Source organism: Dendrobates tinctorius, unplaced genomic scaffold (genome assembly GCF_039654945.1).
Source record: "Dendrobates tinctorius isolate UK_male_01 unplaced genomic scaffold, ASM3965494v1 ptg000028l, whole genome shotgun sequence".
Taxonomy (NCBI): domain Eukaryota; kingdom Metazoa; phylum Chordata; class Amphibia; order Anura; family Dendrobatidae; genus Dendrobates; species Dendrobates tinctorius.
This window is the reverse complement of record NW_027361696.1, coordinates 25,159,232-25,172,124: the sequence shown is the minus strand read 5'-3', so window position 1 is coordinate 25,172,124 and position 12,893 is coordinate 25,159,232. Positions and strand designations below refer to the sequence as shown.

Genomic DNA, 12,893 nt, shown 5'->3' with positions numbered 1-12,893 from the left:
AAATGATGTCACATGTGGGAGTTTCCGCTGTTCAGGCATATCAGGGGCTCTCCAAATGTGACATGGCGTCCGATCTCAATTCCAGCCAATTTTGAGTTGAAAAAGTCAAACGGCGCTCCTTCCCTTCCGAGCGCTGCCATGTGACCAAACAGTGGTTTCCCAACAAATGGGGTATGAGCATACTCAGGACAAATTGCACAATAGCTTTTTTGGTCCTGTTTCCCTTGGAAAAATAAAAATTGGGGGTGAAAAGATACTTTTCGTGGAAAAAATATGATTTTTTAATTTTACAGCTCTACGTTATAAACATCTGTGAAGCTCTTAGGGGTTCAAAGTACTCACTACACATCTAGAGAAGTATATTGAGGGGTATAGTTTCCAAAATGGTGACATTTGTTGGAGATTTCCACTGTTTAGGCACATCAGGGCCTCTCCAAACGCGACGTGGCGTCCAGCCAATTCTGCGTTGAAAAAGTCAAACGGCGCTCATTCCCTTCCGAGCTCTGCCATGCGCCCAAAAAGTGGTTTACCCCACATATGGGGTATCAGCATACTCAGGAGAAATTGTACCCCAAAAGTTATTGAGCAATTTGTTCTGTTATCCTTGGTAAAATAAAAAAATTGGAGCTGAAGTAATTTTTTTGTGAAAAAAGTTAAATGTTCATTTTTTTTAAACATTCAAAAAATTCCTGTGAAGCACCTGAAGGGTTAATAAACTTCTTCAATGTGATTTTGAGCACCTTGAGGGGTGCAGTTTTTAGAATGGTCACTTTTGGGTATTTTCTATCATGTAGACCCCTCAAAATGACTTCAAATGTGATGTGGTCCCTACAAAAAAATGATGTTGTAAAAATGAGAAATCGATGGTCAACTTTTAACCCTTATAACTTCCTAACAATAAAAAAATGTTGGTTCCAAAATTGTGCTGATGTAAAGTAAACATGTGGGAAATGTTACTTATTAAGTATTTTGTGTGCCATATCTCTGTAATTGAAGGGCATGAAAATCCAAAGTTGGAAAATTGCTAAATTTTTGCCAAATTTCTGTTTTTTTCACAAATAAACGCAAGTTATATCAAAGAAATTTTAACACTGCCATGAAGTATAATATGTCACGAGAAAACAATGTCAGAATCACCAGGATCCATGGAAGCATTCCAGAGTTATTACCTCATAAAGGGACAGTGGTCAGAATTCTAAAAACTGGCCTGCTCATTAACATGCAAACCAACTTTGGGGGTTAAGGGGTTAGTGCTGATGCTTATGGCTTACAGCCAATGAAAACCCCCAAAAGTCATTATCTCAGTAAATTAGAATACGTTATTACACCAGCTTGAAAAATGATTTTAAAATCCAAAATATTGGCCTACTGAAATGTATGTTCAGTAAATGCACTCAATACTTGGTCGGGGCTCCTTTTGAATCAATTACTGCATCAATGCGGTGTTGCATGGAGGCGATCAGCCTGTGGCACTGCTGAGGTGTTATGGAAGCCCAGGTTGCTTTAATAGCAGCCTTCAGCTCGTCTGCATTGTTGGGTCTGGTGTCACTCATCTTCCTCTTGACAATATCCCATAGATTCTCTATGGGGTTAAGGTCAGGCGAGTTTGCTGGCCAATCAATCACAGTGATACTGTTGTTTGTAAACCAGGTATTGGTACTTTTGGCAGTGTGGACAGATGCCAAGTCCTGATAGAGAATGATATTTCCATCTCCAAAAAGCTTGTCTGCAGATAAAAGTATGAAGTGCTCTAAAATCTCCTGATAGACGGCTGCGCTGACTTTGGTCTTGATAAAACACCGTGTACCTACACCAGCAGATGACATGGCTCCCCAAACCATCACTGATTGTGGAAACTTCACACTAGACCTCAAGCAGCTTGGATTGTGGCCTCTCCACTCTTCCTCCAGACTCTGGAACCTTGACTTCCAAGGTCTAGTGTGAAATATCCACAATCAGTGATGGTTTGTGGAGCCATGTCATCTGCTGGTGTAGGTCCACTATGTTTTATCCAGACCAAAGTCAGTGCAGCCGTTTACCAGGAAATCGTAGAGCACTTCATGCTTCCCTCTGACAACAAGCTTTTTGGAGATGGACATTTCATTTTCCACAGAACTTGGCACCTGTCCACACTGCCAAAAGTACCAATACCTGGTTTAGAAACAACAGTATCACTGTGCTTGATTGGCCAGTAAACTCGTCTGACCTTAACCCCATAGAGGTATTGTCAAGAGGAAGACGAAAGACACCAGACCCAACAATGCAGTTGAGCTGAAGGCTGCTATCAAAGCAACCTGGGCTTCCGTAACACCTCAGCAGTGCCACAGGCTGATCGCCTCCATGCCACGCCGCATTGATGCAGTAATTGATGCCAAAGGAGCCCCGACCAAGTATTGAGTGCATTTACTAAATATACATTTCAGTAGGCCAATATTTCTGATTTTAAAATCATTTTTCAAGCTGGTGTTATAAAGTATTCTAATTTACTGAGATAATGACTTTTGGGTTTTCATTGGCTGTAAGCCATAATCATCAACATTAACAGAAATTAACACGTGAAATAGATCACTCTGTAATGACTATATATGAGTTTCACTTATTGTATTGAAGAACTGAAATAAATTCACTTTTTGATGATATTATAATTTTGTGAGATGCACCTGTATATAAATCATAAAATGAAGAGTTGACACAAATGTCAGAATTTAATTTTTTTATTGGAGTAAAATAGGTACAATACTGCAGAAGTGATAATAATGCAATAGTGATCATATAGTGATAATTAAACCATAGTAATAATAATAGAATATAGTAACAAAACAGTGATAATGCAAAAGCCATAAAAATAATGTGACAGTAAAGCTCAGTAATAGGAAAATGTGATTCAGAGTGGAGCCAGACTGGACAGGACTTGACCCTTTCATCATTACTCTACCATAGTTTTACATTTTGGATGAACTTCCCTTTTAAAACTATTAATCCTGAGGAATAACATTTAGTGCTCTGGTTACAATTACTGTACATTATGATCCCAGATTAGAGATGAGTGAAACATTTCCACATGTTTCATAATTATAGTATAATTCCTTTAATCCGCCATCTATCTAGGTTACTGAAGCATCTCTGCCTCTGGAGGAATCGGTTGTTATATGAATAATCCATGGATTGTGTAATGCTCTGTTTTGCCTGTGGTGGTGCTGCTGGGAAATTAAACACTTGGTTCTGTATTTACTCAGAGTCGATCACTGAGATCTAAACACTTAAGACACGTAATGATCAATCTATTTTTGGGGAACATTCTAAATAAATCAAAAATTGAGTACACTGGTGATGAAAAAAGGTAATTTTTCAAGAAGAACTTTAACTATAATATAACTTTGTCAAAATTACATTATTAAATATAATTGTCCCAATTTTCTATTTTCATGTAATTTTTGAAAAGTGTTGCTGACAATGTGTAAGTGCTAATTTTACTGAAACACTAAACCTACACTACACGTCAGCCGACGTCTTTTTTGGTGCCATAGTTATCGAAGTTGCGATTTTTGTCCCTCCGGCCATTATCACCACCTTCTTTCATCACTTGTATTTCATGTTTAATGTTACCTGGACTTTACGTCAGGGCAAATATCAAAACTTTGAACTCAAACTGGTCCTATTTAATGGAAAAACTATTTAGGATTTTGAGGCTTAGGCCAGAAGAATCTGGAATGTTTTAAAAGTTTTGAGACATCGGGAATCTCCACTCAAGCTTCTTCAAAAAATTCCTTGATAAAGATACGTTCACACGTTCACAGAAATCCATAATAACCAACATCACAGAACATAGCAATGCACAGATCGCCTGGGGTCAGAACTTTTTGAAGATCTACGGTGCATCATGTATGACGTCATCCATGTACGACGTCTCCTTACTGCCCCTTGTCTCGCTTTAACTACAGATCTCTGGTTCAAGTCTCTAAAGACTCAAAACAAGTCTGTTCAGTGTGAGAAGGCAGTACACTGTATAGCAGGATGAACGTCCTGGAATGACTAGAAATAAATTGAAGGCAACTAGATGCAAAATTAAAGACGTGAAGGAGAAAATGGGAATGTAGCCTCCTGCATGCATCATCCTAGATGAAATCTTGCTTGGATGTCTGGTTACGACTACGGTTTCCCGGTGTTGACCGGCGGTGTTCTTTTACATACACTGTATTGAACACTGTCAATGACAACGTAAAGTGATACTGGGGAATATAGGAGCAGTCTGTCCACCAAAAACCCTGGAATTATACATATGACGTGGTCAGGGGATTTACACTACTGGACCCATTGATCACCCGATTGCTCATGGTCCCCCGTGTATCACAGTCAATGTCTTAATTCTTAACGGGCTAAATCATGTCCACCAGGGATCTGCATTTGACACTTTTTAGGTGCATCTCCAGAATGAGAGGTCAATGTGAAATGGGCTATCACCATTCCCAGCGCTCGGGGCGGCTCCACTACACGGGAGGGCGCAGGTCATATTCTTCGGTCCTTGCCAGTGACAATGCCTTAATGCAAATTTTATATGAAACTCCAAAGCTAAGACACAAGTTGTCCACTATCTCTGTGGATGTCTCAGTTTGGCAGAACGAGCCTTTATTAGGGAATGTAGCAATTCAGTATGATTGGCACTCCATTCATTACGGAATGATCCCACATAGCATAAAAACAATGGATTCCCCCCTCACAGGCTTTCCAAGGGCATAATTTGCTACAGAACCAGCGTTGTGCATGAGATTTGTAGAAATCCCATCACCTGCTGCAAAAAATATCCAAAGTGTAATATGCCCATTTTAATTCACCCTGTGGATTTCCATCCACAATTCACTTTTTGCAATGGAAATAATAAAACATGCAGCCAAGCTGCAGCATTCTGCAATGACTTTGTCCTGCAGATGATTCAGTGAAAGGCATGGAGAGGTGTGAAGAATAAATATTACATTGAAACACGTTATGAGGATGCAAAAACATTTTAGGAGCCATAGATGCAGACACTGCTGTCAAGTCTGTATCTTTCCTGCCTCATCCTAGAGGTGATGCTGCCCTGCACAGATCTCCGACTACAGCTCCAGCAATCTGCTGTAACTGTCTCACTGTGTCCTGATACATGCACTGTATTGAACACTGTCAATGACAACGTACAGTAATAATGAGGTATATAGGGTGTAATAAGTGCAAGCTGTAGTGACTGCAAAATATGTTTGAAAAAGCACATCAGCACTCTGTGAATGTCAAGACATATAGTGTCAATAGAAATAACAACTTCCAACCGCATTGTCCTTCAGCAAGATGTACATAAATTGGCCAATTCATGTGTGCCCATTAACCACGGCAAGGTGACACTTCTCTGATGGGTCCTATCCTACTGTACATGCGACTTTCGGGCTAAAAAGCCTACAATAATGGACAAACATGTCTCTCCTGGGCTGCAAGCCTGCAATTTGAATGGAAAGTAGAATTGGTTGAGAACACCTACAGGTTAATGGGGGGAGTGCAGTGTCAGAGCAGGGGGAGCCACACCCTGTCACCTTGCTGCAGTTGATGGGCACACATGAATTGTCCAATTTATGCGTTAACAACCTTCGCTTCTTTTGTAAGTACACCTTGCTGAGGGACAATGCGGTTGGAAGTTATTTCCATTGACATTATACGTCTTGGCATTCACAGAGTGCTGCTGTTCTTTTTTTTACATATGGTATAATATATATATATATATATATATATATATATACACACACACACATACACACATGCACAGTATATACACACGCTTATCACTGGCTAAGTGTTATGATAATATATTGAGCCCCAAAGATTTAATTTATATATTTTTTTATTAGAATTTTTTGCCACATTGTACAGTCCCTACCTGTGACAATGTGTTTGCGCCAATTTTATGGGAGCATTAAATCTTAAACACAAGTTGGCTGCCATCTCTCTAGATGCCTCAGTTTCCTGGGCTGATGTTTTTGCCCTGCGCCATACAGCTCCTTTCCTTGCCATTTGTATCTCATTTAATGCTCTCACAGATCACTGACTACACGCCAGTAACATTGTGGAATTCTAAAACTTTTTAGGATTTTGTGGATTTTTCACCTAGTTTATAACTTTTTGTGGAAATAGAGGTGGAATTTCTGGAAATCACAAAACATAACTTTATGCGGTATTAATCTAGATAATCATGCGTCACCTCTTCTCCTAACATCACCAATCAGAGGCAGATCATCACCCACTTCCTGTAAGAGACAAGGACCATCCCCCACTTACCTTAGAGAGACAAGGACTCACCCCTACTTTGCTTATAGAGACAAGAACCCTCCCCCACTTCCCTTAGAAAGATAAGCACCTGTGCCCACTTCCCTTAGAGAGACAAGTACTCACCTCAACTTCCAGCAGGGAGCCAAAGACCCTCCTCCACTTCCTGTAGGGAGCCACAGACCATCTCCCACTTGCTGTAGAGAGCCAAAGACCATCCCCCCACTTCTTGTAGAGAGCCAAAGACCATCCCCCACTTCCCTTAGAGATAACAAAACCCTCCCCCACTTCCCTCAGAGACAAAAACACACCCTCACTTCCAGTAGGGAGCCAAAGACCCTCCCCCACTTCCTGCATGGAACCAAAGACTATCCCCACTTCCTATAGAGAGACAAATAACCTCTCTCACTTCCCTGAGAGAGACAAAGACCCACCCCACTTCCAGTAGGGCAACAAGGACACATCCTCACTTAGGCCAGTTCCCATTGCCCCCCCCCTCCAAAATGATCAGGAACTTCTGATGGGATACCATGGCAGCTTGTGGCCTGTGAAAGGTCCCCAGATCTGCAATCTTGGCACTGATTTTAAGTTCAGCCACAGGCTGAGCTTCATAGGAGACTGATTTTCTCTATATATTGCAATTCTGTAGTATTGCAGGATATACAACAAGTGATTGGACGACTGCAGGTTCAAGTCATCTAGGGGATCTAAAATAGTAGAACAAATAAAAACAGCTTAAAAAATAAAAAAAAAAACAGACTGAAATTCACCCCCATTAAAAAAATAAAACAAACATCTAGTATCACAGCATTTGTAAACGTCCACTCTACGTAATTAATCCATATGATAAAAGCTACAAAGAGAATAAAAGTTGGTTGAAAAATAAAAGAAAATATCATCATATCATCATATATGAATGCTGTAAAAACACAATGGCAGAATTGAATTTTTTTTTAAACCGTTCCCACCAACTTAAAATATTTTACAAATTTGTCGGTACATTATACTGTAAAGTGAGTGGTGTATTTAAAAATTAACAATTGAATAAAAAAAAATTATGCATCTTGGAAGAAGAGGGGAGGAAAAAACATAAGAGTAAAACAAATATGGATCTCTGACTACGACTACGGTTTCCTGGTTTGTGCTGCAATCTACTGGTGGGACATACAATACATGCACTGTATTGAGCTCTGTCAATGACAATGTAGATTAATAATGAGGACCCTCTATATATTTTATATTGTGCAAGTTCTTGGGATGTATATATGATCCACTGGATCCAGCGATCATGTGATTACTTGTGCTCTTTTGCTTATTGCAGACACAAATAAGCTATTATTTCAAGAGTCTTGTAGTGAGATCCATGGGCTATCTAAAACACTTTTACAAGTGAGACTCCAGGGTGTCACCATCTGCAATGATGGATGGTAGCACTATGAGTAAAATGACTAAAATAGTAAGTTGTAAACTTGGTATATAATTTTTGTCACTGGCAGGGACCGAACAAAGTGTCATAGTGTTAGCGCCAAGGTTACAGAAACATTAAGCCTCAAATACAAAGATATCCAATCTCTAGACTCTGAGGTCACCGCGGCTGATGTTTTTGCTACATGTCATTGCCGTCGCCTTTCCTGATCATTGATATTCTTCATTTAATGTTTCCACGAATCTCTGACTTCGCATCAAGACAATGAAGAATTCCATCAAGCTGTAAATCTATAATAAGTTTCATAACTACATTTTATGCCAGCCTGCATCCACAGCTGTCATGGCATGATGGGAGTTGTAGTCTTATAGCAGCTGAAGTGTCTTCTAACTACAGGAGTCTAGCTTCAAAACTTTCAAAAAAGTTGCAAAACTGGAGTTATTTTACGCATGTAAAGTAACATGTTCTATATTCTTTTGGCAACTTTTTTGCTCAAAAAGTTGCAAAAATTGTTTCTGTACGTGTCCTAAGAAATCGGGAATCTCCATTTTCTTACTTATCTCAGACCGGAACACTAAGCATGTTACTTGTCTTTGAAAACAGTTTAATTTCCATTTTATACCTTTTGGTTTTGATAGGTTTTTTCAAGTTTTTAAGATTGTTTTCCGTTTACTTTTATCATTAATTTGTAAGTTAGTGTTCTTTCAATCTCATTTTGGGTTACTTTCTTTTTTTTAAATCCATGACTTTTCGCCATGCTCCTTTGACATTTTTTTTTTAGATTTTTTTCCCAATAAAGAAGTATATGGAAAACATTATATTTTCTAAAATGTTATAAGTGTTATGACTGGAGCTAGACAATGACTTTTTGTGTATGATTTTGACTATAGGAGACAGTGACCAGTGAGAAGTCCCGGGGTGATATGATAGGAGAGTGACATTTTTAATGCCAGCTTTGATACTCTTGTCAATAGATTGGAAGGGAACCGGGTGCAGCCCCTTATAGATCCAAAAAGTCAGTGTCAGGCTCCAGTCATAGCCAGACGGTAGTGTTATCTGTACAATGGTCCTTATTGGGCACAGTCCTTTCAGACTTGTCCTTTTTTGTTGATGTATTCATCATCCATGAAGTCTGCTGTACTGGAATCATTGCTGGAGGAGGCACAATTTCCACTGCAGTTTCTATGAATAAAGGAGAAGAATAATTAAAGCAACTTCACCACCGACTCATCCCAAAAAATACCGCAAAATCTTCTGTTCTTCAACACAGAGCTTGTCGGAGCATTGAGTGTGTAGGGCTGGGCATGGAGGCTTTGAGACAGTGCGTCTATTCGGTAGGGCAGGGCACACAATCGGTAGTGAACGGCACAGAGCCAGAAGGGCACTGCAAACATCTGTTAGGGCAGAGCACAGATCCGGTAAGGCTCTGCATACAGCTGTTAGGGAAGGGCACAGACCCAGTAAGGCACTGCATACATCTTGTAGGCTGGTAGGTCAGGGCACAGAGCTGGTAGGGCACTACATACATCCAGTAGGGCAGGACATAAGTCTGGCAGGGCAGGACACAGATCCAGTAAGGCAGGGCACAGATTTGGTAGTGCAGGGTACAGAGCCAGTAGGGCACTGCATACATCTGTTAGGGAAAGGCACAGATCTGGTAGAGTACTGCATGCATCTGGTAGGGCAGGGCACAGAGCTTGTAGGGCACTGCATATATTCAGTAGGGCATGACACAGATCTAGTACAGCAGGACACAGATCCGAAAGGGCAGGACACAGACTCGGTAGGGCAGAGCACAGACCCTTTATGGCACAGTACACATCTGGTAGGGAAGGGTAAAGAGCCAGTAGGGCACTACATACATCCAGTAGGTCAGGAATCAGACCCAGTACACAGAGCCGGTAGGGCACTGCATACATCCAGTAGGGCAGGACACAAATCCAGAAGGGCAGGGCACACATCCGGAAACGCAGAGCACAGACTCTGTAGTGCAGGGCACAGACCCTTTAGGGCACAGCATACATCTGGTAGGGAAGGATACAGAGCCAGGAGGGCAGTGCATACATCCTGTAGAGCAGGACACATATCCAGTATGGCAGGACACAGATCAGGAAGGGCAGGGTACAGAGCTGGTTGGGCACTGCATACATCCAGTACGGCAGGAGAGAGAGCAGGTAGGGCAGGACACAGAGCCTTTAGGGCAAGACACAGAGCCGGTAGGGCAAGACACAAATCTTGATTGGATTTGTACGTAACGTAGCCTGTGCAGCTCCTTATTATGCAGCCACATGGACTCCACTTTTCCAATCTGAAAACTGTGTCCTCACTGCATCTCTGTTATGTAGGCAGGGGGCTGGCTCACCATTTGTTTCAAAAGCTCAGCCAGCCCCTTACTCTGTGGTGCTGATGACATGCCTACACAGGAGGAAGCTTTCACAGGAGCTGACAGATTTGCATTGGAAATTAAAGTATATTATCAATCGCCATGTAATAATATTAAGGGATTCTTTCAGAAGTGGACAACCCTTTTTCATTGATGGTTACTGTGCAAAACATATATGATTGATCATGTAAAAAAATATGAAATAATTAAAACGTGGTATATAATATTTCATGTGATACTTACGGTGCTTTGCTATTTTTTTTATACTTCTTACAGTTGAAGATGAGGAAAAGGAGGACAATGATTATGATCACTAAGCTTAAGGAAGCCAATATTACATAATGTACTCGAAAATTCTCATCTGCATTTTTCACTTTTCCTGGAACTGGAGAAGGATCTGGACAGTCTGACAAACAGCAAAGAGAAAAATATATACAACAACTTACTATCATTTGACGTGTTTCGAATCGCAAATGATTCTTGGTCATAACATAACAAATGTAACAAACAAGCGTCCATTTTTGGGGCGTGCTAAAAAAGCATTAGCGGGGGTGCATGCATGTTTTCTAACAGGTTTTCCTCCAGGGTTGCCCTGTACTTTGTTCAATCCATCTTCCCATCAACTCTGGCCCGCTTCCCTGCCCCTGCTGAAGAAAAGCCTCCCCACAACATGATGCTGCCACTACGTTTGATGGTGGTGTTGGTGTTTTATGGGTGATGTGCAGTTTTCACAGTTTTCCGCCACACATAGGACTGTGTATTTAGCTAAAAAAGTATCACTTTGTTTTCATCTGACCAGAGCTCCTTCTTCCACAGGCTCACTGTGTCTCATACATGGCATGTGGAAGAAGGGACTCTGGTCAGATGAGACCAAACGAGAACTTTTGGAGCTAAATGCAAAATGCTATATGTGATGGAAAATTAATACTGCACATCACCCTGAAAACATCATCCCCACTGTCACACATGGTGGTGGCAGCATCATACTGTTGGAAACGTTTATTTCAGCAGAGGCAGGGAAACTTGTCAGAAGTGATGGATGGAGCTAAATTCAGAGCAATTCTGGAAGAAAACCTGTTAGAGGCTGCTAAAGACTTGAGACTAGAGCATAGGTTCACCTTCCAGCAGGACAACAACCCTAAACATCCTGCCAGAGCTACAATGGAGGGTTTAGATCAGAGCATATTCCTGTGTGTGAATGGTGCAGTCACAGTCAAGGCCCAAATCCCAGAGAATCTGTGGCAAGCTGTGAAAATTGCTGATCACAGATGTCTCCATCCAATCTCACTGAGTGAGTGTGCAAAGAAGAAGGGTCAAAATGTCACCTCTAGATGTGCAAAGCTGGAGAGTCAGATCCCAAAAGACTGCAGTACGTGCAGACAAAGGAGTAGAAAATAAGAATGCATCTAACAATTTACAGATTTATATTATTTTAAATAATTAGTAAACCTCGTATCATTTCCTTGCACATCACAAATACTTGCTACTTTGTGTTGGTCTCACATAAAATCCCAATAAAACAGATTTGTTTGAGGGGGTTATGTGGAAAAGTTCACAGGGTATGAATACTTTATCAAGGCACTGTATATACACAGTAAATAATATTCTAGTGTGTTGGCACCTGCACGATACGACTCAGCGTACTTTCCAGGCTTGTTGTCTCTCCCGTACTCCATCATGAAGGTAGCATCCAGGTCGTCGTATGTCCTCAGCAGGACATGGGTGTCATTCACCCTAGTGGCTGTGGCATTGCCCTCACAGGACACAGTACTGCCACAGGGGGTTGTTTTGTTGATGGTGCAGTAGTTTTCCATGTCCCTCCTGACCACGAGCCTCTGATCAGAGAAGTCAAGGCCTTTGAAATAAATGCAACAGAAGCCTGCAACAAAATAACAGAAATCTTAGGAAAACCAGGGTTCGAAAGGGATACAAAGTATTCAGAAACCTCAGTGAAAAAAACAAGGACCCCCAGAGGTTAGATTATAAAGCCAAACTGGAATCTAGAACCATTGCTGTGCCCTAATAAATCAGAGCTGCAGTGTAAAGTATGGAAGAGAACCCCAAACCTCCAACAGACAATGCAGGTAATGGATCAGTACTGTAGTGCAAAGCATCAGTTAGCATGGTTAACCTCCAGCAAGACAAGAAATAAAATTTTATGGGGTCAGCAGACATTACTATGTATGAAATATCGAAGTGTCATATCCAGCACTGAGATAGGTCATCAATATCAGATGGTGAGGGGCTTACACCCAGGACCCCCATGTTCAGCTATCAGAGTATCACAGCTGGAGCCCTACTGGTAAGATCGCTCCTCGATACCCCAGTCAATATCCGAGAAGATATGTTCTTACCTATCTGGACCAAAATAGAGAGGAGCAGTAATGTCCGGGTACCTGCAGAAATGTAGTTATACAAGTTAAGAAAACAAATGAAGAGTATTAGTAAATACAGAATTGGAAGAATCGAGACATAGTATCAAATCTCCCAGATATTAAACTTTTCATTAAAAAAAAGCAAAATAAAATATTAACCAAAATGAATGATATTTTATAGTGATATTTGATTACGTAAGCAAAGAGTCTTGTAAAGCTCCAAAGTTATTTAGGGGGTTTAGGAAGACGCCTGTCCATTTTCCCTAGAAAGTGTTAGCAATACTTGAGTTCGGACCGAAGGACCAAACATATCTATATGTTGAAGCTTCTAAAATGGCTGAAAATGGTTACAGCTTCTAGATTAAATTTGGAATAACGGCTCCGGAGCGCGAACTGCTGCTCAGACAAATGGAGCAATCTCCTG

The 12,893-nt window shown here is 40.9% G+C and overlaps 1 long non-coding RNA gene across 2 annotated transcripts in view; it reads left to right on the top strand.

Moving 5' to 3' along the window:
• The window catches only part of LOC141085230 (uncharacterized), a 386,172-nt gene extending 374,541 nt beyond the window's left edge, over positions 1–11,631 (top strand). For both annotated transcript variants that reach the window (XR_012231236.1, XR_012231235.1), the window contains one exon: positions 10,371–11,631. This is a non-coding gene — a long non-coding RNA (uncharacterized lncRNA). The remainder of the gene's footprint in view (positions 1–10,370) is intronic.
• The last annotated feature ends 1,262 nt before the right edge of the window (positions 11,632–12,893 follow it).